Source organism: Limulus polyphemus, unplaced genomic scaffold, assembly GCF_000517525.1.
Source record: "Limulus polyphemus unplaced genomic scaffold, Limulus_polyphemus-2.1.2 Scaffold839, whole genome shotgun sequence".
Taxonomy (NCBI): Eukaryota; Metazoa; Arthropoda; class Merostomata; order Xiphosura; family Limulidae; genus Limulus; species Limulus polyphemus.
The window spans coordinates 354036-377162 of NW_013666449.1; the positions used below are offsets into that span (position 1 = coordinate 354036).

General features: G+C 33.3%; 1 long non-coding RNA gene across 1 annotated transcript in view; it reads right to left on the reverse strand.

The window, feature by feature from the left end:
• Positions 1-22479, reverse strand: part of LOC111086086 — a 46700-nt gene extending 24221 nt beyond the window's left edge. Inside the window, exon 1 of the long non-coding RNA XR_002610845.1 lies at positions 22123-22479. This is a non-coding gene — a long non-coding RNA (uncharacterized LOC111086086). The remainder of the gene's footprint in view (positions 1-22122) is intronic.
• Between the last annotated feature and the right edge of the window lie 648 nt (positions 22480-23127).

Genomic DNA, 23127 nt, shown 5'->3' on the forward strand with positions numbered 1-23127 from the left:
GAATTAATTAAAAATAAAGACAACCCAGAAGAACCTCTTTATAAGAAGGAAAGAGTAGATGTGTCTTCACCAAATCACATTACCAGCAAGTCTGGAGAAACTCCATCAAAAATGGATCCACATATTAAATAATGACCGAGAAAAAATAAACGACAGAGAACATGATAAAAAAATACTAAATAGATGTGTATAAAAATAATAATAGATGTAGGATTTACTTCACAATAGTCTGTTCTTAAAAAGCTTGTAACATTCAGTAAGCAAACATTAATTAGTCCTTACAGAACCTATAACACACAGTAAGCGCTAATTTGTCCTAGCATGGAATAAGTACTTAACTCTTCTGTCTATATAACTTGTAACAGTAATTACGTTTTAATCTGCCTGAATAAGGAAATGAATAAAGTAAATGTTCCCGCCAAACATACCTCAAAATATGACTCCTAATTAAACTGTGAGTATGACGTTAAACGATGCATAATTCAACCTACGATGGAAAACTTGTATTATGCTTTAAATATTTGTGAAAATAACAGAAAGTAATACAATCTGAAAAAATGGCCATTTATATTCAAGATTTATTATATAATTGAAGTTTTAATTCTATCAATTGAGAAACAAAATCCAAACACAGAATTTTTAGATACTTGTTTAAAATGCCTCAAGAACCCCTTCCACTATAAAACGCAATAAAGAAAATGGAGAGTGTGACCGTTTCAGGATATCTAATTAAACAGGATGTCAGCTACAGGATACCACTTTCACTTAAACGGTGAAATTAACAAACATGGCAACAAGGAATCCATCGATATATTTAGTGTTTAAAACGTGACAAGACTGCTTATATATATACAAACAAGTTTGTATTGCAGTATTAATACACAAGCACGTTTCAGAAACTGGTGTATTTTTCAGACGCTAATTAGTTGCTAGCTTTTATGTTAAGAGTAACAATCTCCCCCCCCCCTAAACTTTCTGGTGTGCAACAGTGAATATAAACACCTGCCTAACATGAGTGTACTAATATTTAAGAAATAATTATACAGGGTGAGTAAGAATGAGGTAAGTGGGATGCTGGAGGGGGGAGGCTGACACGAATTGAACAACGTCGAAACACAAGTAGGAACTAATAAGCACTATTTGATGACGAGGAATCCGTTTTGAAACAGTAAAGTCTGAAGACGGTTTGAATGGGTAAAAAAGAACACTTTATTACAAGTTATATTTTTAATAGTTCTCCTCATTAACCATTCAAGCTGTCTTCAAACTTTACTAATGAGCCCTTATGAACATCACCAAATATAGTCGTCACGAGAATACACAGAATCCATTCAAATAAAGAAAACAATATAACATACACCGTTTTGATACCAGTCTTAAAAAGCACCGTTTTTAGAGAGAGAAGTAAATATTTCAAAAGAAGTAGAATGTAGAAAAGAATGGATACGCGACTTGTCTGGTAGTCAGGCCCGGCTATAATGGCCATAGTGTAAATCAGAGGATTCATGGTTAGCGGTCTGTTGCCGCAAGGATCCGCTTCGCACTTTAAGGGCCATGGGTGCGCTATCAAATCCCACTATCGATCAGATAAGAGTAACACAAGGTTGGCGATAGGTAACTAACTATATATCAGTTCAAAATTGGAGACTGTGTGCGTAGTCTTTGAGTAGCTTCGTGCAAATTCTGAAACAACCAATCTTTATACCCGCTAACATTTGAAAAGTTCGATGTATAGTTTGGTTAATATTTGTATACCTATTATCCAATACATAATACAACAATTCATGAACACAGTTATAACTTAAAATAAAAAACAAATCTATCCAGGGTTATTAAAACAATAAACAGGTCACCTAAAACTAAATGTTACACTTCACTTAGATATCACAAGTGTATTAATAGGGTATTTATGTGAAATACGCGTTTGATATCTTAACCCAGTGGAAAAGTGACGTTTGCCAGTGAACTATTTGTGGACTATAAAGCAATCAAATTAAGTGAAGTGGCGAATAGCACTAAATGCTATAAGTGCAACATTCAAAGACATGGCCCTGAAGCGGGAAGTTAAAATCAGTGTTAAAACGTTAGTGCTCTGATTTCTTGAATGCTCATATAGCACTTGTAAATAAAATATAAATTGTTTGTTTAAAGTTAAACACAAAGCTACACAATGGGCTATCTGTGCTCTGCCCACCACGGGTACCGAAACCCGATTTTTAGCGTTGTAAGGCCGCAGATATACCGCTTTGCCACTGGGGGGCTAAAATAGAAATATTAAAGGAGGTAGGAAGAGGTCTAGTTGTACCTGACCCTCCCAGATCGATAAAATAGCGACAGAATACCAACCCAGAAAAGACGCTTTTAAGATTTGTAATATGAATGCACCCACTGTTGAAATCATCGTACCACTGTAGCTGACTGTCAGTTGAAATATTTATATTATATACACAGAGATATATGTTACAGATAAATTCAGTTTTATGTATGAACAACAACAACAACAAGACCATGTCATAATCATAACGTGATGTAAATGAATTTTGAAAGCAGCATTTTTATTTTTTCCTTGCTGAAAATTTCCCAGTGGGACACCAGTAAATTTATGGACTTAAAATTCAAGATTCGATTCTCCGCATATCACCAAGTGTGTAGCTTTGCACGAGGAAAATAACAATCAACATCTTGCTGAAAATACAATAGATACAGATTCACGCGACTCATTCTGCATTATTATTGTATGTGTGTATTTATTTTTTTTTCTATTGTATAAACAGCGTATCAATTTTGCTATGGACACTCGAAACGTAACTTATGGGTACTGTGCGTTATAGAATCTTGATGTTATGGCACTGTGCGTTATAGAATCTTGATGTTATGGTACTGTGCGTTATAGAATCCTGATGTTATGGGTACTGTGCGTTATAGAATCTTGATGTTATGGGTACTGTGCGTTATAGAATCTTGATGTTATGGGTACTGTGCGTTATAGAATCTTGATGTTATGGCACTGTGCGTTATAGAATCTTGATGTTATGGTACTATGTGTTATAGAATCCTGATGTTATGGGTACTGTGCGTTATAGAATCTTGATGTGATGGCACTGTGCGTTTTAGAATCTTGATGTTATGGTACTGTGCGTTATAGAATCTTGATGTTATGGTACTGTGCGTTATAGAATCTTGATGTTATGGGTACTGTGCGTTATAGAATCTTGATGTTATCTCAAAAAAAATTGTGATATTTCATTCTATACAATATTATAATGCAGTGGAGATTCTATGATCTCAGTCGTCAGCTCTTGTACATGTATCACACAAAACGAATCCTCCCAACTAAAGGAAAACGAAACTATATGTAACACAAAAAATACATTATACGATGTATTCTTTATAGTCACTGAATTAGTCTTACATTACAAGTGTTCAATATACCCACCAGGAATTCGCATGAAATACAGCAAAATTAACATTATATATAATTATATTATTGACGTACCCAGAATTAGTAGTGCTGTAAGTAATTGTACAGGTAGATAGAAAAAATAGCCAATTTTCATTAAGAAACCGAGAAAGACTCGACTGACACTTAAAAACTGAGATTTCTATAACAAATTTAATAAAATCGTGTCTTAAAAACATGCATGTATCGCTATTTAATGAAAGGCTTGGTTTGATATGAATTTCGCGAAAAGCTACATGGGGGCTATCTGCGCTAGCCGTCCTTAATTTAGCAATGTAAAACTAGAGGAAAGTTAGCTAGTCATCACCGCCAACTCTTGGGCTACTCTTTTACCAAAGAATAGTGGGATTGACTGTCACATTATCACGCTCACACGGCTGAAAGGGCGAGGATGTTTGGTGGGACGGGGATTCGAACCCGCGACGCGCAGATTGCGAGTCGAGCAACCTAACCACCTGGACATGACGGGCCGTTTAGTGAAAGATGTATTTAGTATTTATTCTCATGAAATAAAGTCCTGCATACAGATAAAAGATTTAGCATTAAATAGTATGGAGTATTGGGATAATTTTAAACTACACTTCCTAATCACAGATAATGTATTTATAAATGTAGATATATTAAAATGTTTAATATATATATATATATTTGTAGTTGTAGATATTCCTAGCAAAACGAATATGACGATATTTTTAATATATAATTTTGAACTAAGAGTTCACCATTTACTGTAAACTTTTACATTTTCCTTTGTACGAACATATACTATGGAAAAACTACTTCCAAAGTACTTAAGAGTTCGTCATCTATAGCCATACCCCGCCAAGATCCAGTCTATTGATAATGTGGTCCTTAAAAATAAACATTTTATTGTTTATACTATAGGGGCCGTAATAACTGTTGTAAACCCCCCCCCCCCCATGATATTTAATGACCTTTTTGAATTTGAATAACCTTTGTACCAAAATATTAAGTTCCATTTCTCTCTCACAGAGAATTAAAACAAGCTTTATCTTATGTCTCGCACGTGCCAGCGAGCACGTGTATTACATTATCCACACAAGCTTCCTTTTTTTAAGGGGGGATGAGAAGGAAATGAATTACAGAATACATTTCTTCTATCAACGTATGCAGTGTTAACAATAAACTGGTTAGTGTTGAGCATGATTCAACGTGTTTGCATATATGGTAACTGTGTATTACTTACCTTAGAATTAGTTTATCAGAGGTTAAGTAGACACAGGGACGATTTTCATATGTGTTTGCATATATGGTAACTGTGTATTACTTACCTTAGAATTAGTTTATCAGAGGTTTAGACACAGGGACGATTTTCAATACTTCTTGAAGTGCATATACATGAAATATAGAAAAGTAGTTCCACAAATATATGACTGAAAGCAGAGAAGAATATGCTATAATATGTGAACCACATACATCTGCTATATCCAGTGCCGACGTGGCCTTTCGACCAATAACAGAGCACATCTGTCCAGCTGGGATACGACAGATATAGTAGTGATCTAAGAGCTTTATCAACTTTTATGAACGACGACTGTTCGGGTGTGAACTAGATTAAGTAAGTGAAATGTAGTTATTAATTTTATTTCAGTCATTTACAAATCATATTTTAGGGTAAGAATTAATAGCACGATACTATTTATTTTACATTTAACACTGTGTACTTACTTACTATCATTACTTTATTATCATTAAGAAACAAAGAACAAACATTAAGAACCAGCAAACTAGTTCACAAAACGGCAACTCTTTAGTGAGAGTTAGAAACTAATCTCCACCATATTTTTAAACATTATTCCAAGTTACCTAGTCCAATCATTTCATTCCGTTTTACTGAAGCATTCAGTTTTTTTTGTCCTATTGCTGAACGTAAATTTATATAACTCAGGGAACATACATAAATTTTGTACGACATGGGCTTTATTTACAACTTTAGGAAAAATTTTATAACAAAATTTAAAACAGAGAAAAATAACATATTCAATATTATTACCTGAATACTTCAACACCTATCACTTGTCGGTGTTGAAATAAAAAAATCCAGACATTTGTTCTGTCGTCTCGTTAGTTTACCTACAATAGCACAGAGACCAAAGAGCGCGGAATTTAATCTGTCGATCAGCAAGAGTTTGTTTGTTTGTAATTAAGCACAAAGCTACACGTTGGGCTATCTGTGCTCTGCCCAACACGGGTATCGAAACCCAGATTCTAGAGTTGTAAGTCCGCTGTGCCACTGGGGGGCAAGAGATGTCCTCAAACAAACTCTTAGAAACCTCTAACTGGGAGAAATTTATTTTCATCTTTCACATATTTCCCCTAATTTTTGATTATCTATTTTATGAACACCTGCTAAGAAAGATCGCGAAAGTCCTTTGACATATCGTCACACTGATATGAAAAATAACTGATCAATGTAAGTTGTAGACTATTTTTTTAGTATATCGAGTTGTCAGTATGAAACATAATATTAGTATTTTTGTAACTGTTAAAGTACAATGCATTATGTTACTTCTCCCTTCAGTTTTAATTGTCATGTTATCAAGTTTAACTTATCCATATTGTCTTAAAGTAACGTCTTTGTCACATTATCAGTTTTAACATACCTATATTTTCTCAAAGTATCTGATTGTCACGTTATCTATTTTAACTTACCTACAATTTCTCAAACTGACTTGACTTAAAAGTTATGAAGATTGTATGTGTGTGTTTTAAAGTGCTATAATGACACTTAAGTATTTAAACTCGTTAATAGTGAGACTAGTTAATCTTATTTCCCTTCTATAATTTTCTGCTATATCTAATAACACTTTCAATATTGCTCAACAAGAAGAACAAAGAAAATCTACAGACAACTTCGGTAGCACTCTGTTCACGTGTAAGCACTTCGCACTACGGCAGGGTCTTTTATAACATGCCATAAACACAACCAACGAACCACACGTTATACATACAGGATATTTCAACGACATTATTTCACCGGGGGGGGGGGGGGTAGAGTGACAAACTCGAAAAACAGCATATTATCGTGGATTGCCCCATTGTTGGTGTTATAAAACTTGTCTATAGGCCTCATTCCAGTAGTTATTCTAACCCTGACACTACCAGTAAATATATAAAAACAAATTGTCAGAGTATCTGCAACAGCGTAGCATGCTGTGTTTGGGGAAGTAAACAAACACAACTATAAAATAACCGTGATTTGATAATACAACAGCTATAAGATATCAGTGATAATAAATTACTATAAGATATCAGTGACAATAAAACAGCTATACGGTATCAGTGATAATAAAACAGCTATATGGTATCAGTGATAATAAAACAGCTATACGGTATCAATGATAAGTTGATAAAACCACGGATTATCAACTGCATAAAATACACAATATAAAAACACTGGCACTATCTGATTGCAAGATCAAACGTACAAAAATCACAACACTTAAACTACGGTCATATAAAATATAATATTTGTTCATATAAAATATAATACTCGTTCGTCAAAACTGGTTAAACTACGATCATATAAATATAATACTACGTTCATATAAAATATAATATTCGTTCATATAAAATATAATACTCGTTAGTCAAAACTGGTTAAACTACGATCATATAAAATATAATACTACGTTCATATAAAATATGATACTCGTTCGTCAAAACTGGTTAAACTACGTTCATATAAAACATAATACCACGTTCATATAAAATATAATACTACGTTCATATAAAATGTAATATTCGTTCATATAAAATATAATACTCGTTCGTCAAAACTGGTTAAACTACGACCATATAAAATATAATACTACGTTCATATAAAATATGATGCTACGTTCATATAAAATATGATACTCGTTCGTCAAAACTGGTTAAACTACGTTCATATCAAATATAATACTACGTTCATATAAAATATAATACTACGTTCATATAAAATATAATACTACGTTCATATAAAATATAATATTCGTTCATATAAAATATAATACTCGTTCGTCAAAACTGGTTAAACTACGATCATATAAAATATAATACTACGTTCATATAAAATATAATACTACGTTCATATAAAATATGATACTACGTTCATATAAAATATGATACTCGTTCGTCAAACTGGTTAAACTACGTTCATATAAAACATAATACTACGTTCATATAAAATATAATACTACGTTCATATAAAATATGATACTACGTTCATATAAAATATGATACTCGTTCGTCAAACTGGTTAAACTACGTTCATATAAAACATAATACTACGTTCATATAAAATATAATACTCGTTCGTCAAAAGTGCATCAAAAAATCTTCCAATTGGGATTCCTTCTCCTCACTTGGAATAATCCATTCTCTCCCATTCCAGCTGAAAATGTACACATTTTTCACATTCTATATGAAATATACGAAAGTAATAAAACGGTAACTCTTGATAGAACCTACTATCATGTACTGTTGTTTTTTTTAAATGAATTTCACATGAAATACATAACGATCAATAACTGTGCACAAACTATATGATTTAAAGCGTCTACTTAGATTTTGTATTGCATTATTTGATATTTATAAATATCTTAATTTCTAAGAACAGCATACTTTAAATATATTTATATACATATCTGTGAAAACGTGCAGAGGTCGTTTTAGATACACTAAATCAGGCGTTTCTGAAAGATATCACAGAGTCGGTAGACTAAATATGTAGAGATGACCAAGGTACGCAATAGACATAATACAAATATGCACGTTAGAAAATTAACAATGACAGAGAAGTTTACTTTATACGATAATTGATTTGTTTCTCTATCCAAGAAGCCCCCCAAAAAACGGCAAGAAACCATCGCTAAGACACCAAACCAGAAAGTGACCAACCCACGCCCATTTAACAGATAACCAACTGATAAATAAGCTGTATTATTCCAGAGATTACATTTTCTCTCTCTTTTTACATTATAAATTGTATTTCAATCAAATTATCTAGTTCTAACCAGGTTTGACGTAACAAGACCGGTTCATAACTACAATGATGAGAATGTTAAGCTTAATATTAACCGGAACTGAGATGACACTAGATCTATGTTTGGAAGCTTTAAAACTGGGAAGATTTTACATGCCCGAGAATATAGAAGATAAACAATAATATATTCCTATTATGTTAATCACGTTTCTTTTCAATTTATGACACAAAGAAGAACAGAAGCAAAACGTTTTTTTTTTCATCTCTTATAAAAACTTTGTCGGTAAACACATATAACCCGATGTCTTGTGCATTTGACACGTAATCCTTATTTACTTAATTAACAGCTAAAATGGTTATATTTGTGGTAAAGTTTCGGGGATGAAAACTGAGAGACTACCGCGGAAATCATTCTCAAAATAAATAACGCTTGTTATACAAACTAATGGGGCCAACAATCTTGTGTTTCCTGCGCTGGGTGACATATTCATGTGAAACTCTCCGTAGCCTTTACTTCAGAAAGGCCAAATCTTCCAGATGAAATTATAATTAACGGTATCTGATTGTCTTTTTAGTAAAAAAATCAGAACGCACCGTAAGTTTATCGTGTTTATGAGAACAGTATGGTTAAAAGGCACACCATACGTTTATCATGTTTATGAGAACAGAAGGGTTAGAAGACACACCGTAAGTTTATCATGTTTATGAGAACAGCAGGGTTAGAAGACACACCGTAAGTTTATCATGTTTATGAGGACAGCAGGTTTAGAAGACTCACAGTACGTTTATCATGTTTATGAAAACAACAGGGTTAGAAGACTCACAGTATGTTTATCATGTTTATGAGAACAGCAGGTTTAGAAGACTCACAGTAAGTTTATCGTGTTTATGAGAACAGCAGGTTTAGAAGACTCACAGTAAGTTTATCATGTTTATGAGAACAGCAGGGTTAGAAGACACACCGTAAGTTTATCATGTTTATGAGAACAGCAGGGTTAGAAGACTCAGAGTAAGTTTATCATGTATATGAGAACAGCGGGGTTAGAAGACTCAGAGTAAGTTTATCATGTATATGAGAACAGCGGGGTTAGAAGACTCAGAGTAAGTTTATCATGTTTATGAAAACAACAGGATTAGAAGACTCACAGTACGTTTATCATGTTTATGAAAACAACAGGGTTAGAAGACTCACAGTAAGTTTATCGTGTTTATGAGAACAGCAGGTTTAGAAGACTCACAGTAAGTTTATCATGTTTATAAGAACAGCAGGTTTAGAAGACTCACAGTGAGTTTATCATGTTTATGAGAACAGCAGGTTTAGAAGACTCACAGTGAGTTTATCATGTTTATGAGAACAGCAGGTTTAGAAGACTCACAGTGAGTTTATCATGTTTATGAGAACAGCAGGTTTAGAAGACTCACTCCATTGGTTCGATTTATCAACAATCCTACTAAAAGCAAAGCCTGGATTATTTTGACATCGTTACTGTGAAGTTCAGGTGATACGTTACAATTCCATGGGAAATTAGACATTCATACATACCAGTAAAGAAGCACAACTAACACTAAAACAATAATATAAACGCTAAAATCATACTGTCATGGTTTTACCCATACATTATGATAAAATCAGTCTTGTTATACGCGTAATGTACGTTACATTATGATAAAATCAGTCTTGTTATACGCGTAATGTACGTTACATTATGATAAAATCAGTCTTGTTATACGCGTAATGTACGTTACATTATGATAAAATCAGTCTTGTTATACGCGTAATGTACGTATAAAGATAAATTTTCGTCTTGTACGTCCGTAATCACACCAACATTCCACTTTAATTGTCCACCAATTTTATATATTTTTTCCAACTTTAAGATTAATTTATCTTCGAACGGTAAAACTTTCTTGCTATTACGTGACAGCGACTGCTTTGCATTCACCCCTTTTTATGCTATCAATTATCATCTGAAAAGACCGCTTCCTCGACCGTTCATTTACTATTTTGCCAACTACTTACCAAATAAGGAGCTAATATCTCCAACCTCAAACCTTGAAACTGCGCACTTTCAATGAGAACATTAACATTCCTCGGGTCCCTAAACTGTAGAGGCCTTCAAGAAAAGAAGTCAGTCTAACAAAGTTCGTGACCCAGCATGCTTCACGAGATTAAGAGCGTTCATGATCTTACTGGAAAATTACCTTGCGTTTTTCTCGAGATTTCGAGCTGTGTTTAACTTCTGTTAAATTGGTACAAGAACTGCTAAGCTGTCTTGGATTAAGATTGGTGGAGATAATCTAAAGGCATGCCTTTAGATTATCTTCACCAATCTTAATCCAAGACAACATGTGAAATAACCTTATGAATGTTTTTATTACCCCCCCCCCCCGAGAGGGGCAAGAGTATTGCAATCGGGTCCGTGTACACGATGTACACGAAAATCTTACACAAGATAGGAAGTCAGTATGGGACAGTCCTCCCCAAATTTGGTCTGGATCTGGATCACTTTGAATATATATAATGGGGAGACGGGGCATTTTCGCGGTTTCCGGTTAATCACTCTGTAAAGTGTCATCGGATTTGTACCAAATTTCATGGGCACATTAAGGTTGAGACTCCTCATTACACTACAAAAAATGATCCGGATCGTTGATAATTCTGGATCTGAGAAGTATTTTCTGAGTTTTCGAATGTGGAATTTGACGTTATCCAATATAAACGCATGCGATCTCGAAAAAGAACGGTGGGGCGAGGGTATGCAATCTCTCTGATTGCTCTTGTTTATTATTAAAAACTGTATTCAGCCAACTACTCGGTATAACAAAACCATTTATTCTGTCTAATAACAAAACGTAACTGTTGATATGAATTTGGACGTGCAGTTCATTTTGAACTCAGTTACATGATGTTTGATAACTTAATAGTGATAATAATGGTAAATCTGTACACATACCAAAATAACACATTTAAGTAAAGAATATTTGTTATAGAAGGTTTTATGTTATATATTACAGAAAAACGAACTTACATACAGACATTTCGTTAAATGACATTGTAACGTTGAAAATCTATGATAACGGAAAGAGAAAACACTAACAGCACCATTTTTAATCGATCCCTACCCCCATACAAGTAAATGCAGTTATATATACACACCCGCATTCTCTGCAGCTCACAGCTTCCTTCACGTTTCGTCTACATTCTAGTCTAACGAGCGACCTTAGTGGAAAATCTCCTTTTAAAAGGCAGGTCCAAGGAGACGTAAATGTAGTACAAAATACCGAAAGAACTTCAAGAAAAAATTAAGAGCCTGATAAACTTACGAAATGCCGACAATGGGAATAAATGTAGGGGGCCCAATTACTTTTTATGCGGGAAGGCATCTTTTGAAGTTACGACACTGGTACAGAATGGTACATGTTCAACAGAAGCGTTTGAAAAGCTGACAAAGTTACAAACCAATATGCGAGAATACGAAAATGATTTAACTAGTAACTTGGAAGCATTATTAGAAATATTTGCTTACACATGTTTAGCTATCAAAACTGTTATTGGTCAATTAAATCTACTCTTAAGTACACCAGAAATGTAAAACCAGTTTGTCGTTTTTCTAATGATATTGTGAAGCACATTTTTCTCATTAAATTCTCGCAGACGACATTCTCCTTTATTTGAATCAGATAAAAACAACTTTTCAAGCTATTTGAAAACAACTTAAGACACAATTTGAGACAAGGATAAGTGTTCATGAAATTTATATAAACACGGTTGTTTTATAAAATTAACCAGTTGTGTGTGTGTGTGTAATATACAGATTAAAAAAATCACTTTCCTCTATCAAGACCCAACTTAAGTTAATTTACCATGTACACGTGTTTAGACTTCACGAATTAATTTTGAGAGAATGGCATGCTGAGAAACTTGCTCTATTTTATGATCCAGGCCATGCTGATGGGTTCGAACGATTTCGGGTAATACCATCCCTCGTCAAGAACCGTGCCCGTTCAAGAATCTAATTAAATTAAATTCGTTCTCTATAACAGCCGAGTTCAACAACACGGGCTGAGGCGAAACAGTGTTTAGATTCAAGCTCTCAGCATGTTCCTCTCTCATTACTAGTATGTAAAGACCGGCATACCATTCGGGGAACCTGCACACACAAGTTTCACATCAAAAGAATTCCATGACAGGAACATGGTGAATAACAAATGACAGACGTCTTATGACTCATGATTCTTTCATAACAACAATATGATGACGAAAAAAGAGAGGGGCTTTTATTTGCAAAACTTCTGGTTAAACAAGCACATATAGTTATATTTTGACAATCAATAAGTAAGCCGAAAAATAATTGTTTAATACGTTAACTCTAGTAAAACTGTATACAGGTTGACAATTTTGCAAACAGCAGCACTGAATTTTTACCATTCTGTTGCTAAGCGACCGAAGAATGACGTCGTCTGAAGATATTGATGTTTGGCCTTGGCTGTTGCATCGGAAGACTACTACAACACACATTAGCGGTTACTGTACAAGAAATAGTTATTTCTCTGTGAAATACGTAAATATTTTTATTTACTGAAGTATATCACGTGATTAACGATGTCAGAGCAGACAAAATCAATAATCAAACATGTAGGCAGTAATATCTGTAACTGACTAATGGACTAAGACTGAGTCAGTAATAAACAAATCACTGAGAAAAATAGCATGCCATGAAGCATAACGCTAACAGCGGTATCTCGTAATCAATATTTCACAGTAAATCTGTTTTTGTACCTATATTTTCTGCCTGTTTCAGACTCCAATGTGACAACAATGTCACTGGTCAATAAAAACCCGGTAGAAAACTTCGGAATTTCTGTTGTTTAATGTCAAAAAATGTTACACCCCTATAAAAAATTAAATAGATAAAAATAGAAACGTTTACTAACTAATAACTACAGCTCGGCCAGACAACGCACTAGTTTAATTATGTAGTAATAACAACATTTTGAACTCATAATGATCAATAATTTTGAAGCTTACTTAAAATACTCAAAGTCGGAAAAAATTACATATTCGTTAGCCGAATGTAAAAACTACATTAATACGACGCATTGAGTGTAATGCCTCAACATAAAGTACAGAATAAAGTAAAATGCTACGAATGTATTGCAATTTTCAGGCTCAAACACATGAAAGGATCAATATTTCATTTTTAGTTTCATTATGCTTATGAGTTTGCTTTCCAAACGACCTCGAACGATCTAGAAAATTAGACGGATATCCTTCTATCACCCTGTTATTTTACCAGTGTTAGCACAAGTATAACCATTAGCACATAGAAAGATATCGATGACAACACGACGCTGTTCTTACGTGGGTCATTGATTTCCGTTCAGTATCCTAATCACAGAAGTGTATTACCGTAATTTAGGGAATTGAAAGTGACAGATAATCTTGCAACCACGACTGATTATGGTAAGCAAAACCCTTGGGCTCTTGTTTGTCAGATTAAGAGAGAGACACGATTCTGCTTAGCCTGAGCTTTAAGGTTATCTTTATTGTTTTTGGTTTAGGTTTTTATTCTGATCTATGTGACATCCAAGTGCCCTTAACCACTACATTTTGTAAATCTGCATTGCTTATCATAAGAAGTAAAAACATAACACTCTTATAAGTCTTAAGTATGTACTTCCAATATCAATAAACCATTAATAATGCTGTATTTCTTTAGAGAACAACAAACTTTAAGTTATTCTATTCAGGTGAGAGGACCTAAACACAAAAGATCACCAATACGACGATAAACCATTCTATACATCTTAGTCTCTGAATGTCTGCGAACTTATACTGCTAGAAATCGGGTTTCGATACCTGTGGTAAGCAAAGCACAGATAGCCCTTTGTGTAGCTTTGTGCTTAATACCAAACAACAACAGCTGAGATTAAATTTCTTTTTGCAAACTGTTTCGCAACTAAGTGTTTCTTCTGAAGCAAATTTTTATTAGAATATGTACATAAAAACAGCCGTCCTGTGCCGTAATCTTACACTGCAGAACTACATGTACTAACTGATAAGTGTAACTGATGGACTACAGCCCAGTGTTTTCATACGACCACGTTTTATGATCAAAACAAATTCGCATGTCTCCCTCTACTTTTATTGAAAAGAAAACGTTAATTAACTGAACAAATCATTGCGTACGCTAATCAACTAAATTGAAATTCAATTCAAAATAATAACATTACTAAAATATATCTAATCAAAAATAAGCAGGAACGTATGTGATATTCAAGCTCATATCCGGTTTTCTGGGGGGAGGGGGAGGAATCCACTGCACAGTTAAAAAAAGATCAGCAAATATATCTTTAGAATTAATTGTCCTCTCTACATATACGAAGTTAATTGAATTAGATAATCCAAGATCAATCAATGGAGAAAGCAAGGCATTTACAAAATAATAGAAAATTCTTTTGGCGGCAATTTTCCCGCGCCTACTGTGGAAGCTTAGATTTTCCTGGTAACGTAGAAATACGGTTTAATTAGTTAAACATTTAATACGAATGGTAAAAACATCAGAAATGATGTAAAGCAGTGTGTGCAGCTGAAGGGATCGTTTGCACCCGACTATACATATAGCAATTTTAATAAAAGTGTTTACAAAAAAGAAATTAATTATAATTTCTAATGAAACGTAGACTAACTACACAAGTAGAGGTGTGGAGGTTTTAAAGAAACAAACAAACAAAAACGTTTAAGATTTTGCTTTTATTTAACAGTGGACAGTGAAAAAAATAAGGATTTAAACATTGAAATAACATACACTTGTAGCCCCAATATGTGCATAATATCTACAATGTTTATTTACCATGCCCCCTCCCCAATGGCACAGCTGCATATTTGCGTACTTACAACGCTAGAAACCGGGTTTCGATACCCGTGGTGGGCAGTGCACAGATAGCCCATTGTTTAGTTTTTTCTTAATTTCAAACAAACGTAACTGAACGATGTAAAAACAAAACTTCTGGCAAATTATAACGGCAAAACTTGTCCCTCAAGACAAATCTTCTTATACCAATGTAACAGATCAGAACTATATAAAATAATAAACTTGTAAACTAACGAAACTATTAATATATGTACAAACAAACTAATTAGAAATTCATAAAAATGTTATAGGTCAGTTTACAAGTAAAAACTTCATTTTCAGCCGTAGTTGGGCCAGTTGAGATTGTTATTATTATTAACTTCTAATCAAAGCTACTTACATATTTAGCCTTAAATCTACATACTAAGTTAACAATTCATAATTATCTTCACAAGTGAAAACGTAACAAAATTATTTTAAACAGTATATGAAATTAACTTTGAAAAAAGATGGAGTACGTCGTTACTTACAAGACATAACCGCTAGTTGGCTCTGAGTTACAGACATTTTTTTTTCATCTTTATCGACAGAATAACAAGTTTCTTGACTAGCTTATATATTACGCTGGATATTATCGACTCTGCAAAAATATATTAACTGAAAGAGGAGTGTTAGTGTTTCTAGTAAAAAAAGAAAGAAAAAAGCTTTACACCCTTCAACCGCTTGAACGATATATAAACAGAAAGAGCACTGCCTAATACTAGGACACTGTCTTCAGTAATAGACTTTCACACTACATACACAATGTCTGTAACTGAATCAAAGACATGTTCTTTTAAAGATGTAAGAATACCTACCTATCATTACACTGGTTTTTAAGTACGACATACAAACACCATTTCAGATACTTACGGTTACTGAAGTCGAGCTTAGCTGATGAGTTCTATCACTATATATAAATGTCTATTTTTACAAACCAAAGAATATACGGCTTGACTTAGAAAAGCAGAAGTTAAACGAGATATTTCCGTCAATTAATAAACCTAAACAGCTTCAAAGCACTGTTGCCTGTTAATGAAATAACGGTAGTAATATTTATCATCAAGTCCAGTCCAGCTGACGAGTTCAGATGCTGAAGGAAAAATATCTTGAACAGACACGTGGGAGACAAAAGATAGATTTAAACTTCCCATTGTTTCGATAATATATGGTTTGCGTAACTTTATGATCCAATTAAATACATCTTTAATTTTATTATAATGAAAGTTTTCACTAATTTCTGATACGTAACATAAAAAGAGTACAAGTTATAGAAAGAAAACAATATTTTATCAACTCAGTCAATTTGGTCGAAACATAACAGATGTGTTTTCGAAAATAGGACGGTTAAAGTGCTATTTTTACACACCTTTTATCTTAAATCTGCAATGGATAACTAATAAGAATGTTGAAAAAACAACAAAACCATACGCAATTTAGTACAATTTAATATGGCGGGAAGGGGAATTCTTATGCAATTGCAACAAAATGTGGCCTGGCATGGGATTGTACTGTTGCTTTCAAGCACACAACGTAAAACTATAATTTGCCAGGTTCTTCTAATCTTGCAGGGAATCAACTGCCCATCCTGCCTCCTCCCACAATTGGCGTCCCTATTGCTATATTTTCATTATTAAGTTAATAGCGTATGCACGGCGTTCATTGTTTGATAATGAAACATTAACAAACTTTTCTTTGCTACTTCGTTATTGTTCACAAAATAATATCGATGGTCTTTCACTCATTTTTGTTGTTTATTAATAAAAATAATACCAATATTTACCATTGCTATTCGTTTCGCGTAACTTGTTCGTTACGCTACTGTAACTATTATACTTTCATGTCGCTTATCTTTCGTTGATAAGAAAAATCCTAATAGTAATGTACTCACTCTTCATTGCGTCAATATATATATATTTATAATCATTGTTGTTCTGGTTATAGACGAGTCACGCATTCGCTCTAGTACAGCGTAAACTATTAACAGTTTCTAGAGATGTGATATTTTTAATATAAAGACGGTGCTCATGGCAACTATGATCAGACACTAATCCATTTTTTCACATTGCTTATAGAAGAAAAACTCCATTCCCTTAACAGTTTAGGCCAGGCGGTTAGGGTGCTCGACTCGCAATCTGAGGGTCGCGGATTCGAATCTCCGTCCCACCAAACATGCTCGGCCGTGGGGGCGTTACAATGTTACTGTCAATCCCACTATTCGTTGGTAAAAGAATATCCCAAGAATTGGCAGTGGGTGGTGATGACTAGCTGCCTTCTCTCTAGTCTTATACTGTTAAATCAGAGACTGCTAGCGCAGATAGCCCTCGTATAGCTTTGCGCGAAATTCAAAACAAACAAACAAATTTAACTGTTTAAACAGCCATTAGGCTTAACCAGAATATTCAGTATAAGTCTGTCATATACAGATACTAACACTGGTTTATAAACAAGTATAAAATATTTAACAGATATTTTTTGTCCACTGGTTATGTATCGCACATACTTCTGGAAAGTTGACATGAGAGAATAGTTATTGATTTACAAGCTATTTAAGTGAAACTATGCCTAGTAAATTGTTTATAAAGATTGCGTTAACTGTATTTCAAAACTTTTGTTTCCATGGCCAGAGTATTCTTGGTGTGAGGTATCTATATTAATTATGTAATAATCAGATAATTGTTTAAGGAAGAACCCTCCTTACATTAATTTATCACCTACTTTTGTACTAATTGTGTGAGATAGTTTTTTTAAATAAATTATTGTTTGTTTTCAAGGTTATTACCACATCAGGTAAGAAATTGTTATGATCATGGTACAAACACTGTAAACAACGAACGTTGGAAAAATCCTGATAGTATTACATAATAAATTGTGGCTTATTTTCAAGGTTACCATATCAGGTAAGAAATTGTTATGATCATGGTACAAACACTGTAAACAACAAACGATGGAAAAAAACTGGTGGCTTTACATAACTTAAAAAAGCAAACTTGTTACCTAAGTAGTACCAGTTGTTACCACACGCTTTCCAAGCACTACAGTAAATAAAGCAAAACAGTAAATTTTGACATCTAGTAGCTAATACAAATTAGACTATATATATTAGAAATATAATTGTATGTCATGGTAAATGTAGATATTTTATTATTCTATTATTTTGAAACATGACTTAAGAAACTTTTACAAAATGTACTTGTATTTTTCCTATAACTATATCTTATTACATTTGGAACCATTTGATTTTATGTAGATGGATTGAAGGCCAGCTGTTATACTGAAAAACCGCTCTTGTAGTACAAGATATTTGGAAACAAAAAAATAATGAAAAATACTAACAATTAAGAACAACTTTTAATATGAAAATTCCAGTTTAGCTGGTACCCATTCAGCACTGGAACATAGTTACAGTTTTTGGCCTTGTTGCAGACAAATTATTAACATACACGAATGGTACTCAAGAACAAAGATAACTGCATTTTCAACGTCAACACGTTTCTCACAGTAGCTAATTGTAACAAATCTTATTTTTTTATATATTTTTTGAAATATTAGTCCAACGGTTCATATACTTAGAAACAGCCTGAAATCATGCTTCTACAATACACACTTAGTTTGAACAATTACCAGTCATCCAATTTTGCATTTCCTAGTAGATTAGGCGCATAATTCGCACAGGAATACCATTTGTCACTTAAACAACCAACTACCTGTTACAAGGCGCTGTATTTCATGTTTAAACAGTATATTTATGTTATGGTTTTCCTGTTTGATATTGTCTTCTGTAATACAGAACGGAAGAAACTTTAATCTATGATAATAAACTAATACAAATTTAAATTAAATACAAAAATCTAAAGTATACTTTATTACTTCCTGCTTTTTAATAGATTGCGCTCTGACGAGTATGCATTTTTAATAAACTTTGTTTTGTCGGTAGCCATTTCGCTGACGCAACGTACTTGCTTCTGAGAGAGTCTAGCCTTAGTAACTCGAGCCTTGTGAACGTTCTACACGACCATGCTTTTACTACAGGGAAAAACGTTTTCAACGAACCACCCTTCTATGGACATTTATTTTCTATCACTACCCACATAAAACTGTATAAAAGCAATAATATTTCATGTGAATATGCTGGGGAGGTGCATCAGGTGTGTTTTCACCATCTAAGTTTCGCCCATGAATGTAAAAAACAAAACAAAAAACATTTCAACACCATTTTTCAGCGGAAATTACAAACTTTTCTGAGGGGGCATACACCTGGACCTCCCAGTATAATATCACCATTCACTTCCTTTTTTCCTCAAAAACTACCACTCCCTTTATGGATTTCTGTCAACGCCCCCTGTATTTACCTTTCTCTTGCTGATTGATAAACTACCGTACAAATTACGGTAATTAGTAAGGAGAATTTAGTTTCATTCTTTCTACACCGGCCGTTACCTTTGTAGTATGCATGTCAATTTCTGTATCAATGAAATATCCTATATTAGCCAGCCTACGTTTTGATAATTCTATCATTTGGCAAGCAGTACTGAAATTAAACCTGGTATTTTATCAATTTGTTGTATTCAAATTAAATAGAGTTTAATCTATACGCCATATTCAAATGAAAGTGTATTTCGTCAGTATATACAATATCCAAATGAAAGATAGTACTTCGTCGATATTCTGTATTCAAATAAAACATTATTTCGTTGGCATACATACTGTAATCAAATCCTCAATAAGGAAAATTATCATATGACTTTACAAACTACAATTTGTGATCGATTCAAATCAATGTTATGGCCAAGTAAGTCCCAATGTTTCTAGATTTTCTTTATAGTATTGTATCTGCTCATACGATTTGATCGTTTCATAACAAAAACCTTTTAAATACTATTATCCACGATATGTCTTCCTATACAGAATAGGACAATCTGCCAATTTTTGAAACAGAATTTCTAACTAATACATGCTTCTATAGCACGACACGTCATGAAGTAATGATCCAATCAAGTCACTCCCATTCTGTCAAATAACTGTCCATAACCAATCAAATACCTAGTTTTATACGTGAAATTTGAAGTCAAAAATGTTTGTCCTCTTATATATATATATTGAGACTTCATGTTTCTTCTTCTTATCATATACACATCCACACATACACATAATTTGCATTCCGTAGCTAGTGTATCTACTTTTATACTTTCTTTTTGTACAGTTTCATATTAAACAAATCTTACATAGTACGAACTTTGTTACAATAATTAATTTAACGAAATACAGATTCAATTATTTTAATTGAAGTTCACGAACATGAAAATCAAAAGTTAGTACATTGTAGATTCGTTCAATAAAGAAAGACAGAATACTCCTATAATATCGAAATGTTAACCTTATAATTCACTTGGAATATTCGTAGGTAATACTTTTTGTATTCCTAGCCAAAAAAACAACCTTAACTTCTTTTGAACAATGAAGCTAGATGAGTAAACTAGAACAATAGTTAAGTCAGTAAATGGATATGTCATATGAACTAACCAAATCATTAGCTGTGATAAAAATTCACAAAATCTGGATCTTGTTTCGACATTTTCAAGGGCCGAAATAAACCTCAAAGAAAAAATACCATGTAGTACATGTGTTACAAGTGTGTTTAAAACCAGCATGTAAAGCAATTTATCAGTCTTTGTTAGCATTGCGTTAAGATATATTTCAATACTTCCTGTTTTCTTTATGTAAACATTTGCAATTCTAGCCTTTATATATCCCACAAACTCGTATCAAACCTTTAAGTATTGGCACTCCCCCAAAAAAATTTTAATTGGAACATAGGCCTATATGGATACATAAATGATGGTAAAACATGTACTTTGATAACCCTATTTCATGATAACAATCAAGCTTTCACATTTTTCTGCTTTAACATTTTATGATAACGCATAGCTCAGTTTTACGAGTCTAAAATTAATATTCTTCTTAAGTTAATGTATCAATTTAAAAAAAAAAAGAATTCGACTAGTTTTTTCTTTTCCTAGATTTTTTTTTTTCATTTTGTAAGATAAAGAATATATAATTTTTACTGCACGTGTTACATTCTGATTTGGCAAATCTCTGTAAGTACTGTAATTGTGCAAAGTTTGTAATTAAAGGCTACAACTTGAACAAAGATTATTTTATTATTCATATGAATATAAATTTTACATAAAGATTTCAGCTAGTTAAATGTGTATAATGTATTTTTGTCTTCATACTTCATGTTATATCAAGACTAATATTTAAAAAAAAAAGCCATTTAAAGTAAATTTTTTTCTTTTTTTTGGCAAGCACTTTAATAATTCAAGTGCTTCTTCCACTGAGGTGATTTCACACTCTGTATTCATAGTCCAAACATGAACATAATATTTCATTTACTTTGAAAACACATTCACTTCAAACTTTTGAATAGTAATTTTATGCTATTTCTCTATTGCCAGCATGGCTAAAACTTAAAACTCTTAAAAAAACACTTTTAATATATGGGATGTTTAGAGTGATAATTCTAAAGATGAAATATTACAAACTTGTAAATTGTTACAATTTACAAGTCTTTGTCTGGTATTCACTATCAAGCAAATGATGAAAAACTGCCTACTTAACATTTACAAAATTCAGCGTTCCTTTCCGCTTTTTAGGTTACATTAATTAAAGAAGATAAAGCATTACAGGTAAGTTTTAACATTATTCCTTTGACTGCCACCAACTGCTTAATCATCAATCACTGTTATCAGTAATGCATAGGAACTAACGTTAGCACTCACCTTTCTCGACAGCCTGCCGAGAAAGAAACGACCTTGATACAACTAACATGGCGACGAATTTACCATTAGCTAGTGGATACAATGCCGTGGGGCTGGCAGCGATCCATGTCACTGTATCTAGGCTTCTACCGCATTTACGTCTTATCCACTCACAGACTCATCACGCGAACAGTGACTGCTACATTATTGCACGAGAACCTATTTTTTTCATTCATCACACCATGCGTTCTTCTTGTCTCAAACAGACCACAAAACAGCATTCTAAGACTAAAAGAGCCCCCCCCATCATTCACTTGGATATAATTGGCATGTAGATAGATTCCACTGTCACTCAAGCATACTACCTCATATACAGATTATCGCATGCGCTTGCGCGTATCATGTGCATCACTGCTCTGCATAATAACCTCAAGCTGTCACCCTTGTTGCTCCAGGCAACTAAAAGCCTTTCAATGATTGGCTGAAGAAACATTTATCAGTCAACAGGCGGAGCTACAGCCAGATATTTCGATTTTAACATTGTGTTGAAGTTAAGAACGGCGCACAAGGCTGTATTAGGTTAAGTGTTATCAGGCAAATAGTTGCATCCAGATTGGCACCAGCTGCATTGTTTGGGATGTGGGACAGGTGAGAATGATTATTATGCATGACACAACGTTCATTACCAGAAATGTTTTCGTCTTTTACGCATATTAAGACTTATTACATCTCAAAAAAATGTCATAAACAAAACTTATCTAAACTAAATTGCTATGCATATTAAACAACTTTTTGATGTTAGTTGGCTGAATCTTTTAAAGATAGAGTTAGTATTGTTGTTGTTTTCTTTTTTCACAAAACAGTACATATAAATGCATTTGTTATACCGAGAGGAGGATTTATTAAAACAAAAATAAAGATATCATTATGAAAACAAATCATCTCCAGACTTCTAAAATGTTATTGTTTCCTACCTCAAAAGGTATTTACATATGACCGAAATATTAATATAAAAATTACAGTATA